Here is a 22,567-nt window from a genome sequence, read left to right on the forward strand (position 1 = left end):
CCACTCTCTCTCTCCCTCACTCCCCATTTTCTCTTTTCCTATTCATAATATTTGGTTAAAAAATGCTCCTAGCATTTCAGTTCCATATTAATAGCAAGTAACATTTAGCCCCCCCAAAGTGTCTCACAAATTAAAATGAACTATATGACATTGTTCAGACGTAGCCACACTGAGAAAGAAAGCTGGCAAAGGCTGAAAAGGAGAATTGTCCATGATGGATTAGATCAGAAAACTTAGATTTTCATAACTTGGGTGCCAAGAATTAGATCCTTAAATTCACACTAATTTCATAATTCATACTAACAGCACTTAAATCTGGTTTTCTGGGATGCTGAGTAACAGGCAGCTCCAAAGGAGCTTTTCTGGGTCATGTATTCAGATGTTTAAATATAAAACTGGAAGTTTGGCTTTAGGTCCCTGTTTTTGCTGTGCCAGGAGTGGGTCACCGCTAGCTACCAGCTGCATGGGTGGTTGATTCCCGACCTCCTGTGGAGCCGAGACCCCACGCCACCACCTCTGCTGGGGGAAGCATATCCACACCATGTGAAATGTACATCACTCCCCCGTGCCCTCTGACTTTGGCCTTGCATCAACCCCTCATTGAAAAATTAACATCCCCTTCCCCTTCCCCACAGCAGTGTCCCTGTCCAGGGAGTGGGCTGAGGGCGTCCTGCAGAACCAGGTCACTGCCCCCAGCCCCACGAGTTCAAGGCCAGGCTGTTTTGGCCATCCCTTTTATAGACCAGTGCCACTGCTGCCCCACATCTCCCTTCTGGGATGCACCTACAGCTCCCGATGCAGAGTTAAAAATAATTCCCTGTCCCTCATTATTCACCTTGATAGGTCAAGGCAGGACTTTGATCTAAAGGGAGAGACATTCCCAGGGATATGGTTACATGAAACACATGCTAAAAGGGCTCCCCAGCATCAGGCTTTATCTTTGCTTGGTAAGTTTTAATGACATGCCCGTGACGAGGGTGTTGTGGGAACAAAGCGAGCCTGTAGTAGGACCTTGTCTGATTTAATAAACCTAAAAATCATAACCAAAACGGGGCTGTTCCTTGGCATTCTGTGCTTCCTTCTTTGGCTGTGTTCTGGTGAGAACACATCTACCTTGATGTTTGTTTTCACTTGAAGTGGCTTATGGGTCATCCAGCGCACAGAAAATGTGTGGTCTGGGACAATTTCTCAGCTCCTAGAGCCCTGTGCACTCCTGTTTATGTTATAGCACGAGAGAAATGAGCTCTTTTACTGTTAGGCATTTTGGCAACCACCCGTCCCTATGGACTCCAGGCAAGTGATGCTGCTGGATCCCCAAGTCTTCCTTCCTTCAACACGGGGGATGTGTTTGTGGTCAACTGTGGGTGACTTCATCACCTCCACCCTGTTTCTGTGTGTCATTTTATATCAGACAAAAATATAATAGGCCATCTTTCAGTAATTACTGTAGCAGACAGCTTTATAGCTCATCATCTTCACAAAACAAGGAAAGGGAACATTTTTTTAAATTACTTATGAAAAGTTTATGTGGTTATTGGAGCTGGAGCTTCATTTCTTTTAGGCGGGTTCCTTAGGGGTTTATGCCACTTGCTTAGGTCAGTCCTGCGTGAGGGTTTTGCTGAAGATATTTGGTTTAAAGCCTGCTCTTTCAGTGGTGGCAGCTCTGGGTGAGCCAAAGCTCTCAGAAGAGCTGGTATTTATTAATTTTTTTTGGCTTCTAGCTTTTTCTGCCATTCCAGCGCCTTAGGTTTTATATTTTGAGTATTTTTGGAACAGGGTAGGGAGTGAAGGGGGTAAAATCAGCTTCCATAAAAAAAAGTTACATCAACTGATACTGCTGGTCATCACCAGCACCAAGCTGAGGTTCATCTCAGCCTGAGGTTCAGCTGCACCAATTTCAGCAGCTAGCGCTGATTGTACCCAGAGCAGAGCGAAGGGAAGAAATAAAGACATATTAGCTCTGATTCTTGTTCCATGGACACAGCTATACATCAGAGGGCTCTCCATTAAAGTCAGCGGCATCGCACAGGTGTGGGAAGTGACTCGCTGCAGCCAGACGTGGTTACCTCACTGTAGTCCCAGCGGCTGTTTTTCACATGGGTGTCATTGCTTTGCCCATTAAACCTTGCCGGATGAATGGAGAGCAGTTTTTCTCAGAGAATGGTGCTAATGAAGCGCAGATCTGCTGGCTTTCCCTGTGCACCCCAGGTGAGCAGGGCATCAAGCGGCGGCTGCCTGGGGGCTGCTCTGCACCCCTGGTGCAGCTTTCTGCAGGCAGCTCGGCTGCATGGGGCAGTGGCGAGGGGGCAGAGAAATCAGGTACAGGAGGTACCAAACAGGCTGTCAGGAGCCCACCCTGAGCCAGAGGTGCTGCCTGCCCCGAGGCTGCCATCAGGACTCAAATAAAGCAGCCCTGACACATGTGTAAGCAGGAGAAAACTTCTTTAAAGCCAAGTAGTGAGGTCCCACCTGTACATTACAGAGGGGTTGAGGGCCACCAGTGCTCTTCCTCCACTCCTCACTGCTTGTGTTGGTATGGCACTTCCCCCCCCGCAGTTAGGGATGCATCTTCCCCTACCTCTGCCTCTCCTGCTCGGGCTGAAGAGTGAACGCTCAAGAGTAACACTTTGGTTGCAGGGAGGTAACTCTGAAACCCCTCTACAGTGCAGCCAGCTGGCAGAGGCAAGGTAGAGCTCTGCAAACAACAAGTTCAGAGAGATGAATGCCTTCCAGAATGTGGCAGCCCCTCTCTTGGGAGTCGAGGCTACGGCCTGAAGTGATGGGCTCCAACCCCTCAGAAGGAGCCATGGCCACAGGATACCCAAGTCAGGGGAGCACCCTGTCCCACCAACCTGGAGCTCCTGAACAATTCCATGCTGGAGCAGGGTGCTCAGAGGAGAGATGGGCTTTTGGTCTTCTACTCCCGGCGCTGGTCAAATATGGTCCACACCAAGAGTGAACACATCATCTCGGGATGCCCCTGAATGCCCCCTACCTTACACTTTGCGGACAGCTGCCTTTGGGCAGGGTTCAAATCTCACAGGCTGCAGGGAGCACTAAATATAGACTTCAGGTATTTTGGAGGAATGCAATGAGCTGTAGGATGAAGGAGGCATGGCATCTTGCCCTCTGATTACAGAAGTCCTAACCAGAAAAATATTTTTCAAAGTGAAACCCTCTAGTGAATTCAGTTTAACTTTATGCTTAATTACAGGATGACATGGACACATAACTTCTGGCAAATTTACTGTTTGCCAGAATGCCAGAACTGTGTTTTTAAAATACCCTATCAAGCACAGACAGGACTGGCTAGATTGAAACAAAAACAGGAAAAAAAAAAATCAGGGTCTCTCACTGCTTCCCATTCTTGACTTCTCAAGAGGCAGGACGGGGGAGAAGGAGTTTGTATCATGCTACAGAAGTCAAAAGGTTTTGGTCTGTATCAGGCAGACGGTGGTACAGCGAGTATGCAGCTGTCAGCCCCTTCTCTGGGACCTGCATGCCTCCTGCTCGTGGGCCCCAGCAGTGGTGGGGTGGAAACAGGAATCAGGATTGGTACCTTTTTTTATAAAGCCAGAAAAAACTCACTGATAATGTGGAAATACAAAATCAAACGGTACATGGAACTTCAGAGGCCAGCGCCTGTCTCAGAGAGGGTGTCTGCGGGGTCGGGAGATATAAACATTGCAGTTTCTACCTGGCTACCTGGTGTTATGGGACTTTCTAGAAGGGGAAAAGGACAGAATCATACCCTATGTCAGATCATGTTAGCAGATCGGCTAGATTAAAACTAGAAGTAGCATACAAAGAGGAGAATTAGCTCTATCTCTAATATACCTGCTGAGGCTGATGACAACAAAAATGATTTAAGGCAACTCTATGGGGCTGCATGTGAAGGATGACATTTCTCAACAAGAATAAAAGCATGAGAACCTGCTCTTAAATTAACGTGCTGTGCAAAATGAGCTGGAAGTCATCAAGACTGTGAAAGCCTTTCAGTCTGGAGATGGGAACCCTGATCAGCAAAGACCTACAGACAGCCCAGCTCACTGCTCTGGCCCTCAGCTGTGGTACGGGGAGGTGTTACTTCCTATGGGGTTTATTGTCAAAATGTTCTTTACATCTGCTAGCAAAATATAGATAACTCCCTGCATTTGGCAGTGAGGATACTGTCGCCCAGAGTCATCTCACCTACATTTAAGCACTTAACTTGGACACCTGAAATTAGGTTTTTAATCACTTTAGGCTTCCTTGGTAGATGTCCTCCCTACCCCTCTTTGCTGTTGGTGGGGCAGCCAGGGTGGGAACCGTTCCCAGTGGTGTCCCAGCAGGTGCCTGAAAACCTGCTTTTTCATCTTGTATCTCTGCCTCCCCAGAGCAGTCCCACACCTCACCGCTTTCAGGACTGAACGGTGCATAGAGTGATTTTGTGAACTGCTCCCAGCCGCGAGAGAAAACATTGTGTGTTGATGAGGTCCAGAAAGGTCTGTCCTCATCATAAGCTGTGGTCTTACCTGCTCCAGCTCATGAGGCCACATCTGAGGGCTCATTACAAGCTGGAGGACATTGAGTTACCCTAACCCAGGAGAAGGCTGCCACCCCAGGAGAGAGAGCACACGGCACGGAATCACAATTGCTTCTGCGCAGAGGTCAGCCAGACCCAAATACATTTTCTTTGAAGGCACTTTTTGCTTCTTATTTTGTTAGCAGCCTGCTATCAGGCCGCCTACTGAGGATATCTGAAATGCACAGTTGCGGTCTCTAAGTACATGCCATTGTTCACAAGACATGTCATCCTTCTAGAAAACATCACAGTAACTCCTCTGCAATCTGGAGCCTTTGTGCCCGTGTCATACCAATATGTGGCACCGCAAGACATAAACCACAGCTATTGGAGAGCCTGTGTGGATTCCTTGCAATATGCGTAATGGAAACAGGTGAAATTTAAACAGTACACTTAAGTACTTGTCTAGTCCCCATTAGGGTTTTGTATCTCTCCTTTATTTAAAGAATAAATTTCTGACACTTAAAAGAAGATAAACAACTGTGTTTGAAAGCTTTAACATAAAACAGCCTCAACACTGTTCTTTCTCTTGAGAAAATTGCTGAAATCACTATTAAAATGTCTCTGTTGAGAACATGGAAATATTTGGATTAAACAGTATATTTACATTCTAAAAATGGATGCAAAGTACAAAATAGGGTCCAAATATACAAACACACAGAAAATGCACACATATGCAAAAGCAGTCAAGAAACAACTGATGTAATATCCGTTTGGAAAGAACTATGTACCAGGGCCATCCAGGAAAGAACATGCCCCAAAATAATGAGCTTCAGCCATTTTAGCTAATGTGGTACTACCGGTACGGAATAATACATGTTAACAAACAGGAGTGACATCAACGTTATTTTAAGGTCATATTGTGTGCTGGCCTTCAATTAAAGTGGTGTCCTAGAAGAAAAGGATTGACATAGTTAGGAATCCCCTTGGATCCATTACATAGCTCTAAAAGAAAACTGCAGTCATTTCTTACACCCTTGTTTTGCTGAGTAAAGGGATGGCTCGTGGTGACGCAGGGACTCCTGAAGCTGCCCCAGGAGCACAGCTGTGGGATACAGGCAGCCCCACAGGTCATTTCTTGCTTTTCTGAGCCCTGGGGCTGTGGAATGGTGACTGATATGACTAATGATGTTGCGCAGAAATTATTTTGTCTATGTGATTTTCCCTGCTATTTCTGTATTCCTTACTGTGTGCCTGGAGGCTGCAGGGATGAAGCAGGTATTCCATCATTTCGTGCAAGGAGCACGTGGTGTTAGCAAACCTGTCTTATTCCAGGTGTTTATTTTCCTCCTTTTAACCACTGATACAGCTTCATCCTTCTGGCCATATGCTGGAACCTCCTCTAGTGTCCAAGATTTATTAAAGGGTAACATCTGCTCTCTCAGTGCCAGTGCACCTCTGACAATCTTTTGGATATAAGCTATAGTGATCAAGGATTTTTAATGGGCTAGCAGTTACTGTTTAACATCCCTTTCAGTTACTGCTGGATAGAAAATAATGCCTTTTCACTACACAATGCTAAATATCATCTAAATGAAACAGAGAAGTGTTTATTAAGCACGTTCATCCTGTCTGCGTTGTTATTGATCATGTGTTCCAGTTGTCTGGCACTGCGCTGAGGTCCTCCCCAAAGTATTTTTAAGTTTAAGGTCATAGGATGACAGGACCACTCAGGTGGGAAGTGGCCTCAGGAGGGCATCCTCCTTGTCCTTACTGGACACCAGTTCTTCACTGGTTTCTCTTGCTTCTCTTCTCATTCTCCTTTCTTCTTCTATCTTCACTGCTGTAACCTTCCTCTTAACCATTTACTGGCTTTCCAGCAGTGAGAGCCAGTTGGGTTCCCAGCTGAGGCCCCTAGTTTGCAGTGAATGAACAAACCCTCCTGGAGAAGGTGCCTAAGTGTCTCCCCAGTCAGCAGTGAGAAACAGGTTGATTCAAGGATTTGCCAAGGGAAGCTTTGTCTGTTCTTTGCCTACAGTCAGGTGTCTAAATTAGGCAGATTGACTTCCATCCTTCCTTATTTATTCTCTCTTTCTCTTCCTTTCTATACCATATTGTTTTTTTTAACCTGCCTCTACAGGTGTCTAACGTGTTTGTGGGATCACGGTTTTAGGACATGGTCTTAACTTCCAAACAGTGCTCACATTTGTCTGGGTCAGTTTTCCTTACAGTCAATTTTTCTCATAAATATTCTCAGCTTTGCTAAATTGGCCCTTCTTGGAAGTTAACTGTCCCTCCTGCTTCAGCCAGGGTGCAGTAGGAAACAAAACTGTGTTTAGCTGTTACTGGAATAAAAGAATGCAATGGGTTAACTGACAGCCCGGAGTCGAGCTCCTGTTCAGCCCTATGGGTTAGAGCTCAGCCCAAGGGTTCCCAGGAAAGTCTCATCTGCAGGAGGCCAACTTACAGGCACCCCTGGATATCAGAGAGTTAATGCACTCTGCACTTCATCCAGACGCTTAATTATTTCCATACAAGCAAGTCAGGCTGCACATGTTTAGTTTTGGTGATTTGTCAGTTTAGATTTTGGAGGTGAGGGCAGCAGGCAGGCAGGTGACAGCTGAACGCGTGCTGGCAGCAAGCCCCAGCAGCGCAGAAATGTTGCTGCAGCAGCAGAGGAGGAGGTTCGCTCCCCGGCTCTCCGTCACGCTCTGGGTACGCATCCCTGACTCGCAACCACAGGCTTCGTGGCTGCGTTCACACCCCCGCGCTGATGTTGAGCAGACTTGACATCAGTACAAAATGTCCCTGCGATATGAGGTTCTTCAAGCTGTACGAGAGTTTTCAAAATCTGGTTTCAAAGCCAGCGCCGCCAAGTCGCTCTCTGAATGCAAGGGCACATCTGGCAACCTCATCATGTCAGACGTGTGTGAAGTCACTGCACTGGGTGCATGTATCCTTCCTGCATATGTTAGTTACCCTAATGGCTGAGGGAACCAAAGATCAAGCCAAATACAAAGCAGAAATGGCCCTTCCTTTTGGGTGATTTGATTTTTGTCTATTAGTGACAACAGACACCATGTGAAACTCCATAGGAACCTGTATCACCCTACTCAGGTGGGGAAAGAAAAGTAATTCAAAGAACATGTTTTTCAAGAAATGGGATTTGCCTTAAAAACAAAACAGGGTTGACAGCTAACCAGGAAGCGCCATAGTCACACCATTATATTCTGCTCTCTGCTGGCAACATTAGCCAAGGGAATTACAACAAACCCCTAACAATTTCTGCATTGCTGAGAAGATGGAGACAAACAATATTACCAGTGATATCATTAGCACTCCAGTTATTCAACTATAGGAACCATTTGCTATAGTATCTTCCTGGTAAAATCCGGAAACTTTTTCCTCCTTTGCTGGAAGAACTCTCACCTTTGTTCACCACCACCCACTCAAAGCAAAGTCCACTTCAAAGTTACAGCAGGTTGTTCAGATGTGTTTTGAAACCCCCCAAGGATGGAGATGTTACTGCCTCTCTAAGCCCCTGTTCTCATCTTCATCCTGGCTCAGAAGATTTTCTCCTTATGCAGCAGAAATTACCTGTGTCGCAACTGGTTTCCATTGCCTCTTGCCTTTCTCTGTTCACCTTCAAGAAATGTCCAGCTCCATCTTCTCTGTAACACCTATTAGGAATCTAACAGTGCAGTTAGGTCCCCCTCAAGCTTCTCCTCTGATGACTGAACAAGCCCAGCTCCCTCAGCATCTCTTCATAGCCATGTGCTCCAGTCCCCGGCCAGCTTAGTAGCACCATCTGGACTCACTCATTTATGTCTATGTCTCTCTTGTACTGGGGATCCCAGAACAGGACCCAGTACTCCAGATGTGTCTCATCAGGACTGAACAGAGGGGAAGGATCACCTCCCTCGATCTGCTGGCAAGGCTCTACCTAATGCAGCCCAGGATGCCATTGGACTTCTTTGCTGCAAGGGCACACTGCTGGCTTACATTCAATTTTTTGTCCACAAGATCCCAAGGTCCTCCTCTGCAAAGTTGCTTTCCAGCCAGTGGACACCCAGGATGCACTGTGATAGAGGGTTATTCCTTCCCAGCTACGGATTTGGCATTTGTCTTTACTGAATTTCATGAGGGCTCTGCCACTTCATGTCTCCAGACTGTTGAGATCCCTCTGAAATCTCCAATAACTCCCTCTTGACCACAGAGATCTCACAGTAGAAGGCAATCAGTTTGGTCAAGCACACTTTACTCTTGGTAAGCCCAGTGAGGCTGGATCCCCATCACCTTCTTCTTCACATACTGGATATGGCTTCCAGGAGGATTTGTTCCATAACCTTCCTGGGAGCTGCAGCAAGGCTGGCCAGCCTGCAGTCCCCTGCAGCCTCCTCCTTGCCCTTCATGAAGATGGGAGCGACGTTTGCCTTTTTCCAGTCTGTTTCTGGCTCTGTCCGTCTCATGAAGCCCACAGCCACTGAGCTGTGCTCTCTTTTTCTGATTAAGGATTCAGCTCTGCTGAAAATAATCATGTCCTTATGCTCTTTGAGGGCATCAGAGACATCTGCTACAATATATTCAGCAGCCCAGCACAGGGGCAGGGTGGCTGTTGTGGTGGGATTTTGGTTCTAATTCATTTTGCTTTGCCAAGGGAAGAACTGTCGTAGGGAAAATGTCAGCTGTCTTGAATTTAGTTGCTATTTTTCTGAGAAGGAGTGTCCATTGTTACTCTTAAGGAGCAGATAGACTATGCTCAGACTCTGAGTCCACCTCCAGCAATCTTTGTAATCACAGTTTCACATTGACATAGCTGTCACTTCAGGCACCAACTTCCTCTCGCATTTTAGCATGGCTTTAATCCTCGAGAGAACTGCACCTGTCTGTGTAAATATGAACCATATTTTGATTCAATATTAAAAAAAAAAATTCACCCCTTTGGGTGTTAAAGCAGAACTAAATCCTGGTAGAAACTGATTTGAAGTGTTACACTGGGATCGCCCCCATTGCACTGGCCACAAACACTGTGACTCATAGGCAGGAGACATTACTAGCTGTAATTAAAACACATATGTGCAAGTATCTTCCACGATCAGAGTTGCCCTGTGCAGAATGAACCTCTGTGCCTGTAAAAGATATCCTGCCCCATTGTCTTTCATCCACAGCATCCTCAGAGGCAGTGGAGAGCATGTCCACCTCCAGGCTCGCCCCAAGTCACCAGCCACAGGGCAAGGGGACAGCCTCCAGAAAACGAGTCTTTGTTCAGAGCAAAATTCTCACTTTGTTACCACATCGCGAATTGGTTGGATGGTCACATCCAGAGAGTAGTGGTTGACAGGTCAATATCCACATGGATATTGGTGACAAGTGGTGTCCCTCAGGGGTCCATATTGGGACCGGTACTCTTCAATATCTTTATCAATGACATAAACAGTGGGATCAAGTGCCCCCTCCACAAGTTTGCAGATGACACCAAGCTGAGTGGTGCGGTTGACACGCCTAAAGGATGGGATGCCATCCAGAGGGACCTGGACAAGCTTGAGAAATGGGCCTGTGGGAACTTCATGAGGTTCAACAAGGCCAAGTGCAGGGTCCTGTACGTGGGTCAGGGCAACCCCTGGTATCAATACAGGCTGGGGGATGAAAGGATTGAGAACAGCCCTGCCGAGAAGGACTTGGGGGTACTGGTGGATGAAAAGCTGGACATGAGCTGACAATGTGCACTCACAGTCCAGAAACCGAACCATATCCTGGGCTGCATCAAAAGAAACACAGCCAGCATGTTGAGGGAGGTGATTCTGCCCCTCTAGTCTGCTTTTGTGAGACACCATCTGGAGTACTGCATCCAGCTCTGGAGCCCTCAACATAGGAAAGACACGGACCTGTTGGAGCGCGTTCAGAGGAGGGCCACAAAAATGATCAACAAGAGGGAACACCTCTTCTATGAAGAAAGGCTGAGAGAGTTGTGGCTGTTCAGCCCAGAGAACAGACGGCTCTGGGGAGGCCTTATTGTAGCCTTTCAGTACTTCAAGGGGGCCTACAAGAAAGACAAACTTTTTAGCAGGGCCTGTTGCAATAGGACAAGGAATAATGATTTTAAACTAAAAGAGGGTAGATTTAGACCAGATATAAAGGAGAAAGTTTTTACCATTAGGGTGTGGAAACACTGGCACAGGTTGCCCGGAAAGGTGGTAGATGCCTTGTCCCTGGAAACATTCAAGGTCAGGTTGGATGGGGCTCTGAGCAACCTGATCTAGTTGAAGATGTCCCTGCTCATTGTTGGGGGTTGGACTTTAAAGGTCACTTCCAACTCAAACTATTCTATGATTACCCTGTGGCACGGCCTTCCACGTGCTTAGGGAGGGGCAGTGAGGAAGGGAGGATGGTAGCAGGGCTTTACTCGCACGTGGGTATGCAGGTAAAAGCACAGGGTTAAATGCATCTCACTTGGATATGGACATGTGTGTCTGCAGACCTAGATACAGTTGATGTGGATAGGTAAAATGACTGGCAACATTAATTACCCTATGCAGTGCCAAATCAAGAAACAAATGCTGCTTTTTCAGAAATGAAGGGGCAGATTTCCACTCACTAAAGTGGAAGTAAATTTGGGTTAAACCACTGAATCCAACAGGATTGCTCTACTATAAAACTGCATAAAGAGAAAGTCGGTATCGCTTACTGGGATGATATACTCTGTAGACCCAGCATCAAGGGAGTTAATTTTTAAGCTCAAAGTGTGAAGGGGAATAAGATCTTGCCTTCAGGGCAGATACTGGTGTCAAATCTGGCTGTGAAGACATACAGCAGGATTTGTTAGAAGGAATGATTCCAAGATACTCCATGTATTTTCTTGCTGGAAACATGTTATACCACAGTGGATGCTGGACAGCTTATGGGAGAGAAAAAATTCTCTGCTCCAAGAGCTTTCCAAGCAAGTCAAAGCTATGAAGCACCTTAATCTTCTTACATCTTGTGATGCCTTTTAAGGGCTATTCAAAGCCCACAATCAAGGAACTGATTTTTATTTCAGGAGCTGGCACGAAGGTAGCTGGCTGAAGTGACATGAGCTTTCTCTGGCCTTGTGAACTTCAGGAGAAAATAGCTTTTCCCACCAGCCCTGTCTATTCTCTGCCCCATCCTGCTGTGATGTGAGGCAGTACACGCAGAACCATGTGTGTAGTGCCAGAAAAATCACTGCTCATATGCCTGCTGACATTTCAGGACGTGACACCTTCGCAGGGTGGATCGTGCCGGGGCTGCCCATGGACCTGCAGGAGGCACTTTTCTTCAGCCAAGGCACCGCCGGAGCAGAGTAACAAACCCAGCCTCCAGCAGGGCTGGGTGAGGCTTTAATCAGCCATTCATCCAGCTTATTAAAGCATCTATGGGTAGCAGCAGATTTGCAGGATCCCTCTGTGTGAGTGATGTGCATTTCCCAAGTCCCCGAGAGCATGTTTGGCAGACTCCTTAGGGTCCCCTGCACTGGGGCAGGGGAAACCAGAGGGCCAGCACAGAGCCTGTGCACCAGTTTGGTAGCATTTAAACAGTGTTTTAAGGAGAAGCACAACGCACAGGGCTTGTTCTGGCACACAGCTGTGCAAAAAACATTTTGAGGCTGGAGAGAAACTCTGGGTAAACTGGATGCAGGGAGTCAGAGAAGGGGGGATAGGACATTAATTTAAATGGCGAACTCTAGCCTGCCTGAAGGTTGGCTTTGCAAAATCTGTCTGCTTATTCGTATTCCCCTGATATTTCCTGTCCTTCTCCAAGCATAGGGTAAATTAGTCATTCAGATTATGAGTTATTTGAGCAAGATAAAAAATAAATGACAGCTCGCCTTCTTCTATGAGGTTGAGTTATTTGAGAAGCCGTGCTGTTTGTGTCTGGCAAAAGCTTTGCCGTGGGAAATCGTGCAGGAGGAGAGAGGAGAAATTACTGGCCAAAATGGAAAAATTCCTAAGCTCACCACTGCTGAGCTGGAGCTTCCCAAGGGTGTCTCAGGGCTTCCAGCATGTGGAAGTGGATGAACTTCACCATCTGAAAATCAGAAATGACAAGATTAAGTCACACATAAAGCCAGCAAAGATCTTTATTTTGGGTAACCCTTCTTTCCAACCTCTATGATCAACCACAAAAAGGGAAAAGTGCAAATTTCTGGAGTCACTAATGAAACATCAGTTTGAGCCACCTTAAAACCTGGGAAAGATTAACTGAGCTTTCTGGTGCTCTGATCTAGTTTTCCTCACAAACACAAACCCTCTGGCTTAAAGAGAAGAATAGAAAAAAACATCAAGCAGACAGTTAAACAGGGTGATCATAACTTTAAAGCAACTATTTCAGTGTCTGTCTTCTCGGCTACAGCAAAAGAAGGGCTTGGAGAAGACACTGTAAATAGGAATTGTGCATTACTCAGAATTTGACCCAGGCTATACAAACCTCCCTTCAGGCTCAGTATGCCTGAGAGACGAAGAGTGTAGGTGGCACAGCACAGGACTGCATGAGTGTGTCCCTCTGCAGACACCTTCCAAAATTCAGTGATGCTGCCCTCACCGCTGCTGAGGTGTCAGGAGTTCATGCAAACAGATGCTGTAATCCAGCACAAGGCAAATATTGGCACAAGCTCGGAGAACTTCTTCATGTTTATTTATTACAAGCCGTAGCGAAACCTTTTCCAGTTGCTCCTGCCAGCTCTGGGTGGCAGAGCCGGTGTGCTCTGGGTGGGTTGCTGGGCTTGTACTTTGTGTTGCTGGAGGTTTACCCTTGCACAACCCTCCATCTCCGCAGTCTCACAGCTTCTAGCTGAGCTGCTCCCCAGGAAGCACAGGGTGAGCATGTCCCAGGTGCATACCAGGAGCCGCCAAATGTTGTTGGGGACAGCTCTAGTGTCACAGGTTAGTACCAGACCAGGGTATGCGCTAAATAAGGGCTGGTGCTCAGCCCTTTTCCCTTGCCTCTTCCTTTTCATAGTGTACTTACAGCTTTAGGCACCATCAATCCACCTTGGGAACGATGTTCTGGAGCACATAAGTTAAGAAATGTGCTTACTTGGGAGATGCAAGTGCCATTCATCATGCCAGCCATGACTGTGTCATTGCCAGCATCCTTCCCACTCCCTGTGGCTAGCTACCCCGGTTGCCTCCTTTTCCACATTTGTGAGTTTTCTGAGGCATGGAGTATCTCCTTACATGGCTTACATATCTTCTCACATGGTCTTCCCAAATCTCTCAATGCAAAAATAATGAGTAATAATCTTTTCCAAACTCTAGACACTCTTTGACTGTAAAGAGTGCCTCATCTTGTGGGAGCAGCTTGCTTTCTCTGACCTGTCAGAAGGAAACTGTACTTCACACACCTACGTTTTCTTTGAAACAGAATTATCATTCTTTGACACAGAATTATCATTCTTTGCTTTGCCTTTATTTGCTTGCCATACAAGTTGCTTCAGATTCAGATAGGACTCTTTTGGGATAAGAACATTTTCAGATGTAGAAAACAAAATCTGTACACTTTAGAAAAGTAGTTTTATGCATCTCCTCCCCTGCCAACATATTTTTAATAGTGTAGCAAAAATGTATTCCAAATATGCTCATCCCACTTTGCAATCTTATGCAGTCAAATAACTGCAGCTGTTGGGCCAAATGTTTCCCATTTCAAAAACCCCAAAATTTATTTATTAAAGAAAACGTCCAGTCAGACATTCTCCCCTTTCTGTTCCACAGATGCCTGTTTAACTAAAACGTCCTTGCATTACTCGTCTGTGGAGTCCTCCCTGATCTGCTCGAGGTTTAATTACAGCTTTATCAAGAGTGAGACATAGTAAATAACAACACAGAGTGGATCTGGGCACTGGCGTTTGTTTAAGAGCTGACATGATTCTTGCCCTCTGTCATTATTTCCCACACTCACTCCCTTGTGTTCCCCAGGCCTCCGCATCCCCCCCACAGGCAGGTCGTGGCTGCCCTGGGTTGCTTGGCCAGAAAGCTGGGTCAGGTCCTGCTGTGCTGCTGCTCACCTCTACCAGTCTCGAATGTCAGTGGTCAAGGTCCCCAGGCACCCTCAGCCTTCTGTTCCACCCACCTCCCGAATCTCTGGGATTGTTTCCCACTTCCAGAATCTTCCTTCCAGTGTTTTGCTTTCTGAGATCACTTATCACCAGAGACCCTTCTTTTTTGGGATGAGCTCTTCTCTCCAGAACCCCAAGCCCGCAGTTTTCCCAACCAAATGGTCCATGGGCAGAAGGCCGGCACATGATCAGCCTCCTACCTGGTGGCTCTGTCTAATGGCTCTTTACAAACTGGAGTATTCAGGTTGTTCTGCTTGTCTTTAGCTCATGTATTATCAAAATCTGCAAGGAGACAATCCCAGTCGCAGCTAGCAAGTAGCAAGTTTCTACTTCAGTGTTCAAAAGTTCAATTTTGGACAGTCATGCGCCCACACACATACCCAATGATCTGCTGCCTGTTAGCATTCACAATTTAAGCTATTTTTTCGCCTACGACAACCTTCAATAGCATGTTCTTCCAGAGAATGGAAATTAGCTACAACTACATTTGCTCACTTTAATTTCATTCCCTCTGATGAAATTGCTGGTCTCAACTATTGACATTTTCTCTGGATGATATGCACATTGATGTGTCAAGTACCAATGTAAGCAAGTTGCTTTTTTCTATGTTAGAAAATGTGTTATACAGGTTTCCATTCCAATGTTAATCTACAGCAGATTGTATGAGGAAATAGATGAAGCACTACAATGAAGGCAAATGCATGGAAAATATGTAGGAAATATCATGGGTTTATGCCTTTGACATATTTTTCCAAGATCATTGTTCTGCATGAACCTCTTAAGTGAAAGGTTTTAACTTGAGCACCGTTCAGGAGGGCTGAGACGTTTTAGACAACTTGAGAGAAGACTCTGCAGTTGATGCAAGACCCTTACCTCCTACTATAGCAGCTATAAGAAATGGAAGCTATTAGTAATGCTTGTCTGAGAGACACGCAACTTGCGTCAACTGTCTGTGATGGTAGGTTTGGAAATGGCATCCATCTCTCAAGTCAAAGGCAAACACCAGGCAGAAGCTAGAGAGACCGGTGATGGCTCCAAGAAGCACAGTCAAAGGCTGGGGTGAAAGTCAACAAACTGGAAAGTGCGTGGCCTGTCAGATGTTGGGTGCAGGTCTTGATTGTCAGGCAGATACTGAGAAAAGTTGGCAGCCTGAGCTATCCAATGAAAGAGCAATTTTCATTCATTAAATTCAGCTTGTTTCCCAGCAATTGAATACTTTCCCACTCACCCAGTATGAGGTTCATTCCCATTCTTTCACGGAAGCCTGCTGCACACAGTCCTAGGGATCCTGTTCCGCTGCCAAGCTGCTTGTTCAGCTTCGCTGTGGTTGTTACACTGCGTGCCCAGACACATGCTAAGACCCAGCACGATGGCACTTGCGAAACACGTTCATAAAAACAAAGAAATTCATTAGAGAACTCAGAGGCATGAGAACAGCAATCCAGTCCTGGGGTGAAAGAGGACCTGCCTGATCCCAAAAGCATCAGCTAAGCCTTTACCATTTCAGGACCATGGCAGAGACAGGAGGAGCAACTCCCAGGACAAAAGACAAAATGTACGATCTTCATCTTTTGTAGGACAAAATGTGTCTTGGATCTTCTTGCTGTCTCTTGTGCATATAGACAGATGTGGAGTAATTGCCTTCTTTATTAGACTATAGGCTGTTAATGGGTTTTTGCCAGGCAGCCTTGTGAATGATTAGTGGGATGTTTGCAGGATTCAGCCAGTGCCTTTTTTTTCTCACATCCCAATCTTTTCCAAGCACAGCACCTCGGTGCACAACAGTAAGACACAGCAGCTCTCCCCTGAACATACAGTCAGCAGTGCCAGTCCTGATATTTCTGTAAAGCAACATACAAAGTGCACTGGAAGATGTAGATGTGGTCATGTACCTTAGAGGAAGGAGCAAAAACATCTGGAGTTTGAGATAAACAAGCAGATGCTCTGAACTTGACTTGTAGGTATCCAGACATATTTCTGTCCTGATGTGTTCCCGCTGTGCAGAGAAGTACAGGAGTGGCACCTGATCGCCCACCACCACATCCAACCCCAGGGCCAGCATGGAAGCTGCTGCCTTCTCTATCAGCTGGGGGAGTTTTCTGCCCAAAAGCTCTGGTAGAGGAAGAGGTCTCTCCTTGCTCCCCCAGGGAAAAGCCCTATCTCAAAGCAACACTCACCAAAGTCAGGTGTCCTTACTGTTACCTTAGTCTGCCTTTGCTGCTACAACCATTCCCACCTTCTCCCTAGATCCTGAACCATAGCCAGGCCCTCCTCCTTGCTGCTATTGCTTCCCTTCCTGGCTACCTTCCTAGCTGGTACTCAGCTTCACCTTGTCTTGCTTGTGATCTAGATTGTACGTGTCACTTCAAGTGCCACCAAGGAAGGCAGTGGAAGTGTTCATCAGTGGGGCAATCTCTGCCCAGCCCCCCAGTAAAACGGCAGTTTTAGGTAAAATTGGCTGGGACCCAAAGCTGGGCTGTGATGTGTCATCTCTGCTCACAAGATCTCCCTGGTGTGGAGGCTGTGACAGCCCAGATGCAGCCTGCTGCAAAGGACTGAGCGGGTTCAGGTCCTCCCATTTCAGACCATCCATCTGAAGCACTGGCAGATTCTTGGGTCTGAGGGAAAGCTCAGTGCTGGGTTACTTACACCAACAGTAGTTTGTGTCAATGACAGAAAGCTTGGTCTAGTTCTTACCATGGGCTACTTGATGGCAACATAGAATCTTTATGGCTGGAAAAGACCTTTAAGATCATCAAGACCAACCCTTATCTAACTTTACCAGGCCCACTTCTAAACCATGTCCCTGAGCACCATACCTAGACAGCTTCTAAATACATCCAAGGGTGGCGATTCAACCATTTCCCTGGGCAGCCTGTTCCAGTCTTTGATAACCCTTTCAGTGTAGAAGTTTTTGCTAATGTCTAACCTAAACCTCCCCTGGTGCAACTTGATGCCATTTCCTCTTGTACTGGTTGTAACTTGTGAGAAGAGACCAACGCCCACCTGTCTACAACCTCCCTTCAGGTAGTTGTAGGGAGCAAAAAGGTCTCCCCTCAGCTGCCCTTTCTTCAGACTAAACAACCAAACAACCCCAAGTGCCTCAGAGGCTCCTCATAAGACTTATTCTCAAGACCCCTCACCAGCTTCATTGCCCAAAACATGAATGCTTTGTACCATTATGGTAGCCCAGCAGCATGGCACTGCTTCTGTGGAAGACTGCAAGACTTTGTGTCACCACAGGCAGACTCACTGGGATAAGGACAGCTTCTGTTGCAAACAGAGGAGCATCTTATGCTCTTCCTTCTCTCAGTTTGTTTTTTTTTAATTGCACAAGCATGGAGTTAGCCATTATGTTCATTCCTGTTTCTATATTATTTTTCTCCACAGAAATAGCTATTCTAATGTCATGTTGGAGCCTAGAGTTAAGGTTATGTTAACATTTAGATACACTGTCTTACTTTCTGAAATTTATAAGTTAGTAACAAAGAAAAACACTCAAAGAATAGATTTGTCTGGCAAGACTTCCAGTGAGAAATGTATGCAGAGTTTGAAGTTAAGGAAAAATCACTTCAGGTTTGAATTATGCAAGTAAAAATGTTTTAAATCAGTTTGGAGTAGTTTCACAGAAGCAATAATTTCAATATCCGAAGTTATAAAATAAGGTCATTAATTGATTTTATCATTGAATAACTTCTCCTATGAGGAGAGCAGTTTATTCCTGCTACTAAGCACAGGATATTTTTCTGTAGATTGTCATGTAGAAGATTCTGGAGCATATCCAGAGAAGGTCAATGAAGCTGGTGAGGGGTCTAGAGAACAGGTCTTATGAGGAACGGCTGAGGGAACTGGGGTTGTTTAGTCTGGAAAAAGGGGGGCTATGGGGAAACCTTATCGCTCTCTACAACTACCTGAAAGGAGGGTGTAGAGAGGTGGGGGTCGGTCTCTTCTCCCAAATAACAAGTGATGGGACAAGAGGAGACAGCCTCAAGTTGCAACAGGGGAGGTTTAGGTTGGATATTAGGAAAAATTTCTTCACAGAAAGGGTTATCAAACATTGGAACAGGCTGGCAAGGGAAGTGGTTGAATCACCACCCCTGGAGGTATTTAAAAGACAAGTAGACGTGGGGCTTAGGGACATGCTTTAGTGGGGGTTTTGGCAGTATTAGATTAATGGTTGGACTCAATGATCTTAAATGTCTTTTCCAAGCTAGACAATTCTATGATTCTATAAGTTGTGCTGGCTAGCACTTCTCTGTTAGAATAGTCCCAGTACCACCAATTAAATTATTAGCATAACTGCTAGTAAAGAGAGTTGGATGGGACACGGTTCCTTGCAACCACAAATAGACCCAACCTGGTTATTCAAAGCTGAGAGCCATGAGACAGAGAAGACAAGGAGTATGTATTCCTTCTGCTGTGGGGCAACTGCAGGTAAGCAAGCAATGTCCCAAGAAATCAAAACATTTGTTTCTACTTTCTTAAATTTTGTGGTTTTTAATAATTAATAGAAATAAAAAGAGAAGAAAGAGAGGTAAAGGAAATATATGGGTGAAATTCAAGGCATAAGGCTGATGTATTGGTGCACACATGTCAAATGGTTGAAAATTATTTTGATTTAATAACATTTTATATTTCAAGTATAATTCAGCTGAAAACATTCACAACCTTCTATAGTGGTGATTCAGGTGAGAAGTAGTTTTTTACAACTGTAGAAAGATTTAAGGTTTATTACTCTTTTAATGAACCAGAGCGTATGCCACGAATTCCCACACACATCACCCTGTCCATGGGCAAAATTGTGAACTTTGAATTACTAGCAGGGAGACTTCCAGGGAAAATTAGAGGCTAAAATTTCTCCAGCTGTCTTTGCAATTCTTCAGTTCATTGAGATTTGAAACCTTCTTAAAAACTTCAGTCTAGCCAAGCTCAGTCTGTAACAAAACATGTTATGTTTGATCTGTGCCGTGCTCATTGCAAAGTACTCACTTCATTTTATGTTATTCTTTCCCACAAAACATGTGAAGGTGAAAGTATGCCCTTAATTTTAGTTCTCTTGATGTAGAGAAAGAGGCCTGTATAAAACCAGTACTTGCTTGTGTCTGCATTTATGAAGAACAATATTTATGGGCATATAAATGTAGGTAAGATAAGTTTTAGGCTAAAAATAATTGCTGTTACATGCAAAATAGCTCCCATGTTGCTCCTGTTTAATACTGGTTTACATGTTCATAGCTGGAAGTTACCTGAGGTCTGTGGTTAGAAGAGGGTTCTTGGGTAGGAAGATGCCTCCCACGCTGGGCAAGCCAAGCATGTTGGTGTCTGCTGCAGAGTGGTGAGAGGAAACTCCTGGCTGTGTATGACAAGCTTTAGCCAGCCTACAAAGACCAGGAACATTACCCTCCTGGCCTCAAAGGTCATCTGCTGGATGCCCGCAGGCTGGGCTTTACGTAGGCACCGAGACCAAATACACTCCTAACACAGGTAGGCATGAAACCCAGTTGGAGAGACTCCAGAAAAGCAGTTTTTATCTGCGTTAGACAACTCAAGTAAATTAAAATGTGCAGGGCTCACTCTGGATGCCATGTGTAGTGTGGTTGCTGGAAGTAGGCATTTTTCTGTGGGACCTCAGAGGAGCCAGGCCAGAGCTGGTGAGACTGGGGTGGGGTTCCCTACAGTTAGAAGGTGTTGCTGTATGCCTTGTGGTGGCTAAATAAAAAGCTGGTCCTGGAAAGAGTCTTTTCCTTATCTTTATCTTTCTTTTCTGTTTGTATTTACAGCCTTTAAATATTTTGTAAGCATTCTTTCTCACTTGGTCTTCATCCTGCTCTCCATCCACTCATTGATCCATCCATCCACACAATCTCCCAAGAAAAGGATTCCTTTCACCATGCCAGCACTGCTGTCCTTTGCAGAACAAGGTCTGTAGGTAGGAATGAGCTGGGGAGGGAAAATGTCCTCTCTCCTTCTGCCCATTTTTAGTTTCATTGTAGACACTTTTGGTTTCCTGATGGTCAAAACTTCAGGTTGGCCAAGACTAGGAAACCTGTGGCTGGTCTGCTGTGAGACCCAGAGCCTTAGCCCTACACAAATTCAGAGGAGCCAATTACCTCATTATGCAGGGAGGACATTGCACAGCTGTCTGTTTCATTTGACTTGATAGCCTGGTTTGTACCTGAGTGCCTGGTAACATCCCCAGGCTGCTTACCCTGTTCAGTTGATAGCACAATCCCAGCACCATTTTAGAGCAGAAGAGCTAGCCCACCACAACCAGTTGCTGGACACAGTTCAGGGGGCATTCCCAATAAGCCATTTCAGTGCAAGCATCCTGTTGCTTCAGCACTGACCTCAGCACCAGCACTGGGCATGTCCCATGTGCCAGCACAGACACAGCCCCTGGGCTCACAGGACCACCTGTTTGCTCCATGACTGCCCTTGTAGGAAAAGCTGCTGATGCAAGGAGGCACTTAGAGGAGCATCTGTGAGGTGTGGGAGCAATGCAGACTGACAGGAGATGTGGATCCTCTTCAGGAACCACTGATGTATTCATGAAGAAGAACGTGGAAATGATGTTTGGGTATCAGTGGCTGAGTGGCTGTGGCTCATTCAAACTTGGCATCAGGGCAGGTGCCTTTCTTAGAGAGGACCCCTCACCTACACACCTTGGTCGGAGGCTTAGGGAAGGTGGGTTTGTTCCTGCTCCATTTAACCAGTGCTCAAATGCATAATGGAAGCAGCAAGCATCAGGCACAGCCAGGCCTTGGCATCCCAGGCTTTGCAGCACCATTGGAGTGAGCAAACCCAACTGTCTGGGTCACTTAATCATTGATTTTCTTTAAGGAAAGATGACTTACAAAATGAGAAAAGCATTCCAAAGTGAGTGCTTATTTGCAGTCAGCAGCACAGGCTGGAGCTCCAGACACGGTGCTACGCCAGGACCTGACAATGCAATAGTAGGAGTCATAAAAATAGCACATAGGCATGAACTAACCTGCTCTCAAACCTCTTTTTTTAATGATTAATTTCATTCCTGATAATGCATTTCTCACCTTCATTTCACTATTTCTGGACTGTCTTGTTATGCAAGAAAATGTTGTTTTCTTTGGCCATTTGCTGTAAAAATGACTCTAAAAAACAGATTGTGAATGAAGAACAACATGTGCCAGTTCTGTCAAAAAAAGGAGACTCAGCTCACAGTTTGGCAGAGTCACAGGAGGAGCTCGGGACTGTGCCAAGGAGGGGGCCAAGCCCAAAATAGACCCTGGTCTGAATAGATGTGTAGTGATGCCTCTGGGCCAGGCAGCTTGAACACCTCTTTCTGCCTGCAAACCATCTGCTTGCCTTAGACCTGCAGTGTTCCAGTTCATACGTGTTTGCAGGGATGGAGGAAGGGAGGGAGGGAGGAAGGAAGGAAGGGATAAACAAATGCTATTTCATGTAGCTGCTGATACAGAGAAAGCCTTCCCTCTTTAACATCATCAGACAAATGTTTTCTTGCATCTTCTCATTGTTACTCAAAATCCCTCTGATGACCTCTCACAAAGCATCTGCAGTGAACACCCTGCCTTCTCTCTTCCCTGTATCTGTAAGCTCTTCCAGACCTGTCCCCCTAATGCCTCTACCAGCTCTTTCCTGATCCCCTACATTACTGTTTGTTAGCATTGCATGATCGAGGCTGGCGACCTCCAGGGTCTTTGGTGATCTTCGTATTCTTGTTCTCGCCTCACTGAGCCTTCCATGTATTTAATGTTTCCTCTGTGTTTGCTCTGATGGCTCTGGGCTCTTCTGAGGCTCCACTCGTCTCTCTGAACACAACTTTATGTTGGGCTTTGATTATCTCATCCATCATCTTACAGCTTTGTCCCTCTGTTTTCCAACTTGGCTTCTTCAACCTATTCTAAGCAGTAAGATCTAAGTCCTTTGGAGCGGGACTTGTTCCTTGGAAAAATCCCTGAGCCAACGTGGCATCATTTTGATGCTGCGTTTACTGCGCG

The sequence above is a fragment of the Charadrius vociferus genome, unplaced genomic scaffold (genome assembly GCF_000708025.1).
Source record: "Charadrius vociferus isolate BGI_N301 unplaced genomic scaffold, ASM70802v2 scaffold736, whole genome shotgun sequence".
Taxonomy (NCBI): domain Eukaryota; kingdom Metazoa; phylum Chordata; class Aves; order Charadriiformes; family Charadriidae; genus Charadrius; species Charadrius vociferus.